Here is a 6,133-nt window from a genome sequence, read left to right as displayed (position 1 = left end):
AAAAAAAAAAGAAAAAAAAATTCACTCAAATGAGAAATATGCCAAAGAATAAAATAATACTATACATAATATATTTTTTTTTTTGGCCAGGGCTGGGTTTGAACCGGCCACCTTCAGTGTATGGGGCTAGTGCCCTATTCCTTTGAGCCACAGGTGCCACCGTATACATAATTTTTTTAATGTATTATATTTGTAAATTGTACTTATGTTGAAATTAAAAAATATATATTACTATTTTTGCATTCTATGAAAATTTTTGTTGCTCCATATAGACCAAATTTTTAATTAAGAACACACCCCTCCTCCGCACCCCCCCCAGCCCCCGTCAATGGTGTCCTGCTTTACCAATGTTAAAATCTGGTCTCCTTAGTTAATGGGTGGGGATCCAGTTTCAGTCTTCTACAGGTCACCAGCCAGTTCACTCAGCACCATTTGTTAAATAGGGAGTCTTTCCCCCACTAAATATTTTTGATAGGCTTGTTGAAGGTCAAATGACGGTAAGTAGCTGGGTTCATCTCTTGGTTCTCTATTCTGTTCCATAAATCTACCTCTCTGTTTTTGTGCCAGTATCATGCTGTTTTGATCACTATAGATTTATAGTATAGCCTGAAGTCTGGTAATGTGATACCTCCTGATTTGTTCTTATTTCTGAGTGATGTATTTGCTATTCAAGGTTTTTTCTGCTTAAAATTGTTAAATGGGTAGTATTGTTAAAATGTCCATACTACCCAAAGCAATTAACTACCCTACCCATTTAACAATGTTGATTCTACAGATTTAATGCAATCCCTTTTAAAGCACCATTGTCATACTTGAAAGAACTTGAAAAAAATAGTACTTCATTTTATATGGAATCAGAAAAAAAACCTCAAATACATTGTTAAAATGTCCATACTACCCAAAGCAATTAACTACCCTAACCATTTAACAATGTTGATTCTTCCCAGCCATGAGCATAGTATGTTTTTCCATTTGTTAACATCTTCAGGCTCGGCGCCTGTGGCTCAAGCAGCTAAGGCGCCAGCCACATACACCTGAGGTGGCGGGTTCGAATCCAGCCCAGGCCCACCAAAACAACAATGATGGCTGCAACCAAAAAATAGCCGGGCATTGTGGCAGGCACCTGTGGTCCCAGCTACTTGGGAGGCTGAGGCAGGAGACTCGCTTGAGCCCAGGAGTTGGAGGTTGCTGTGAGCAGTGAAGCCATGGCACTCTATCCAGGGGGACAGCTTGAGGCTCTGTCAAAAAAAAAAAAAAAAAAAAACATCTTCAGCTATTTCTTTTCTCAGAGTTTCATAGTTCTCTTTGTAGAGGTCTTTCACGTCCTTTGTTAGGTAAATTCCCAGATATTTCATCTTCCTTGGCACTATTGTAAAAGGAATAGAGTCCTTGACTATATTTTCAGCTTGACTATTGTTGGCACTAGTTCCTCTTCAAAGATTTGATAGAATTCAGATGTGAAGCCATCTGGTCCCAGACTTTTCTTTTTTGGGAGATTTCATATTCTTGATAATATTTCAGTGATTGATATAGGTCTATTCAAGATTTCTAATTCTTTCTGGTTGAGTCTGGAAGGTGGTGTGCTTCCAGGTATTGGTCCATTTCCTTCAGATTTTCATATTTCTGGGAATAGAGATTTTTGTAGTAATCATTGAAGATTTTTTAAATTTCTGAAGTGGCTGTTGTTATCTCTCCTTTATCGTTTTGATAGATGATATTAGAGATTTTACTTTTCTATTTCTGGTTAGGTTGGCCAAAGGTTTATCAATTTTGCTAATCTTTTCAAAAAACCAACTTTTTGTTTCGTTGATCTTCTGAATAATTCTTTTATTTTCAATTTCATTTAACCCTGCCCTAATTTTGGTTATTTCTTTTCTTCTGCTAGGTTTGGGGTTGCAATATTCCTCCTTTTCCAGTCACTTGAGATGATCCATTAAGTTGTTGGCTTCCTCTCTTTCTGTTTTCTTGATGAATGCTTCAAATGCTATAAATTTCCCTCTTAGGACTTCCTTTGCAGTATCCCACAAGTTTTGATAATTTGTGTCTTCGTTATAATTTTGTTCCAAAAATTTGATGATTTCCTTCTTAATCTTGTCTTTGACCCAGCTATCATTCAGCCTAAGATTATTTAGTTTCCATGACTTTGTTTAAGTATGATGATTCCTGTTGCTGTTGAGTTCAACTTTTATTCCATGGTGATCCAAGAAGATACAGGGAATAATTTCTACACTTTTAAATTTCTTGAGGTTAGACTTGTATCCTAGGATATGATCTATTTTGGAGGATGACCCGTGAGCTGATGAGAATGTATATTCAGTTTTATTAGGGTGAAATGTTCTGTAGATGTCTGTAAAGTCCATTTGTTCTATGGTCAGGTTTAAGTCTAATATTAATTTCTCTGTTTAGTCAAAGGGGTGTTAACATCTCAACTATTACAGTGCAGGGAGATATCAAGTTGTTCATATCCATTAGGGTCTGCTTTATGAATTGAGGAGCATTCTGGTGCATAAATGTTAATTATCAAAATCTTTTCTTTTTTTTTTTTTTAAAGAAGAGATATCACTTGCTTTTATTTTATTTTATTTTATTTTTTGAGACAGAGCCTCAAGCTGTCCCCCTGGGTAGAGTGCCGTGGCATTACAGCTCACAGCAACCTCCAACTCCTGGGCTCAAGCGAGTCTCCTGCCTCAGCCTCCCAAGTAGCTGGGACCACAGGTGCCCGCCACAACGCCCGGCTATTTTTTTTGGTTGCAGCCGTCATTGTTGTTTGGTGGGTCCGGGCTGGGGATTTGAACCCGCCACCTTAGGTGTACGTGGCTGGCGCCTTAGCCGGTTGAGCTATAGGCGCCGAGCCATCAAAATCTTTTCATGTTGGGTGTTTCCCTTGACAAATATGTAGTGACTTCCCTTATCTTTCTTTATCTTTGTTGTATCTGCTACTAAAATTGCAAGCTCTGCTTTTTTCTGGTTTCCATTTGCCTGTATTATACAAGTCCATCCCTTCATCCTGAGTCTATTTTTATCCTTTAAGGTAAGGTGAGATTTTTGTATACAATAGATATCTGAGTTTATGTATCCAGTTAGCCAGCCTGTACCTCTTTAGAGGACAATTTAAACCATTCACATTAATTGAGAGAATTGATAAGCCTGATTGTGTTTTGGGTGTCATGATTTTTGGATGTCCAGTCGACATTTTTAATCCTTTCCCCACTGTGGAAGTTGGGTTTTGTTCAAAAATTTCTGGGTAAATTTACTTTGGAGATAGAGCATTGCACTGGTCTTTGTGGAGGATGGGTCTGAGAATATCCTGGAGAGCTGGTATAGTTATGGCAAATTTCTTCAACATGTCTATGTCATTAAAGTTCTTGATTTCCCCATCACAAATTAAACTCAGTTTAGCTGGATACAGATCCTGGGCTGGAAGTTGTTTTATTTTAGAAGATGGAAGGTCGATGACCATCTTCTCGCTTGAAACATTTCAGCTGAGAAATCTGCAGTCATTCTGATATTTCTCCCTTTGTAAGTGATTCTTTTCTTACATCTGGCTGTTTGCAGAATTTTCTCCTTCATCTCAACTTTGGCAAAGTTAATCACAATGTGTCCAGGGGATGGTTTATTTGGATTGAGTCTTGGTGGGGTTCTGAAACTCTTTGCTATCTGAAATTCTGTATCTCTTCAAATGCTTGGGAAATTCTACTCCAAAATCTCGGGGTGGTGCCTGTGGCTCAATGAGTAGGGTGCCGGCCCCATATGCCAGAGGTGGTGGGTTCAAACCCAGCCTCGGCCAAAAACTGAAAAAAAAAAAAGAAATTCTACTCCAGAATCTCTTGGAGTAGAGCATCTGTACCTTTAGGGCCATCCTCTTCTCCTTCAGGAATTCCTATAAGATAAATGTTTGATCTTTTGGAGTGATCCCACAACTCTCTCAGGGAATGATCAGTTTTTACTCTCCATTTGTCTGCCTCTTTGAGTGTTTGGGAATGTTCAAAAGCTTTGTCTTTAGTTTCAGAGTTCCTTTCTTCTGCCTGGTCAATTCTATTACTGAGGAATTCTACTGCTTTTTGGAACTCCTCAACTAACTTTTCTGTTTCCTTGAGCTCTGCTTTCTCTTTTCTCATTATGTCCATATCTTCAGTGACTTGGGCTTTGAATTCATTAATTTCTTGAGACAACTTTAGAACTATTCTTTGGAATTCAATTCTATCTTTTCTTCCATTTTGTTTATCTTATTTGCAATCCATATTCTGAATTTGATTTCTGACATTTCTGCATTTGTCCATGCATGGCATCTTCAGTTGTGTCTCCTTTGTCATTTCGTGGGGGGATTGATCTACTCTGGTTATTCATGCTGCCAGAGTTCTTCTGTTGGGTCTGCACCATGGTTATCTTCCACCATTTGGTTATTAGAACTGGTAGGGTGAGATTGAATTGTAGTTCCCAGGTAGTAGAGATAGCCCCGTACCAAAGCTCTAGGCTTTATAATTGTGGTTTATCTCCTACAACCTTACAAAGGCCCCTTTCAGAGTTTTGGTCGGAGATTCTGAGGACATACTTGGTGAGATAGCACAAGGTAGCTCTGTTTTGATATCAGTCAACCTCTGCGTTATCCTAAGAAACCACAGTATTAGGTTTAAATCTCAACTGTGAAGAGATACAAACAGCTGCAGTGCCCAGCCGCTACCCTTTAGTTCTTTTCTGCTACAGAGCTTTGAAGGTCAATCTCAGAATGACCCCAAATGGACAGCCCCAGACACGGGTTCCAATTAAATTGTCTCAGGCAGTGCAAACTCTGCTCAACAGAGAGGGATTCAAGGGTCTCCAAGAGCACAATTGGAGCCAGGGATCCACATTCCCACCTACCAGACTCAGTCCACACTAATGTCCGCTTCTCTGCTCACAGGCCCAGTTGGAACCAGGGGGTACACCCTTGCCCACTGGTCTCAGTCCACACACAGCTAGCCTTTGCTTGCCAGACCAGTTGGAGTCAGGGGACCACACCCCTGCCTGCCAGTCTCGGTCCACTGCCTGGCAAGCCTCTGTTCTCAGGCTCTATTGGAGTCAGGGCACCAGGCCTTGCCCTCCAGTCTCAGTCTACACCCAGCTAGCCTCTGCTTGCCAGATCAGTTGGAGTGAAGGGACCACACCCCCACCTGCCAGTCTCAGTCCACTGCCTGGCGAGCCTCTGTTCGCAGGCTCTGTTAGAGTCAGGCACTGCACTCTGCCCACAGGTCTCAGTCCTCACCCGGTAAGCCTCTGCTCACCAACCCCACTGGAGACAGAGGACCATGCCCTAGCCCTCAGGTCTTGGTTCACACCCAGTAAGTCACTGCTCCAGGGTTCTGTTGGAATCAGGGGACCACACCCTTGCTCTCAGGTCTCAGTCCACACCTAGCAAGCCTCTGTTTGCAGACCCAGCAGGGGCTGGGGACCAGCCCTGTCTACCAAACTCAGTCCACACAGGGCAGCCACTGTCCTGCTGGTGGTGCCATCAGAGCTGGGGGTTCTGCACCCCATCCTGCCAGACATAGCCTGAACTGAGGGTCAACACCACCACTGGCAGGGCATAGTCATAACAGAGGACTGCTCCTCGTCCCACTGAGTGTCCCTTTCTTCCCACACCCTCTTTCTTCCCCTTTAGTCACAGATTCTGTCCTAATGGTTCACAATCCACACTATTCCCATATCTCTCAGGACAAGACCAAACACTCTGTGCTCTGCAGAACTTCAGACCACCATGCGAGGGGGAAAGGGTGGACTGGGAGTTTGGACTTGTGGGGGAAAATATCTGTTCAATTTTATGCCTGCCAGGGTAGTGTCTAGCTACATAAGTGGGACCTCCCTGGAGAAAGAGACCTGGAGTTTAGCAGCTCTCTCCAGCAAGGTAAAATGAGAGGTCTTTTGTTCCCTGCTTGTTCACAGATAGCCTGCGGCAGGCCTCCTGCTTGGGAGAGGGATCTCCCATCCTGTAGTCAATAGGCTTTGTACTTGTAATTTATTTTTTGAAGGCTCTTCCTTAAGAGTTACAGGTTGGGGCTCGGCGCCTATGGCTCAACCGGCTAAGGCGCCAGCCACGTACACCTAAGGTGGCGGGTTCAAATCCCCAGCCCGGACCCGCCAAACAACAATGACGGCT

At 42.5% G+C, this 6,133-nt stretch overlaps 1 protein-coding gene across 3 annotated transcripts in view; it reads left to right on the top strand.

Moving 5' to 3' along the window:
* The window catches only part of TOM1L2 (target of myb1 like 2 membrane trafficking protein), a 137,519-nt gene that overhangs the window by 115,878 nt on the left and 15,508 nt on the right, over positions 1-6,133 (top strand). The window lies entirely within an intron of this gene.

Source organism: Otolemur garnettii, unplaced genomic scaffold, assembly GCF_000181295.1.
Source record: "Otolemur garnettii isolate 467f Iridium unplaced genomic scaffold, OtoGar3 scaffold00046, whole genome shotgun sequence".
NCBI lineage: Eukaryota > Metazoa > Chordata > Mammalia > Primates > Galagidae > Otolemur > Otolemur garnettii.
The sequence above is the reverse complement of the archived record's forward strand: the minus strand, read 5'-3'. Positions and strand labels throughout refer to the sequence as shown.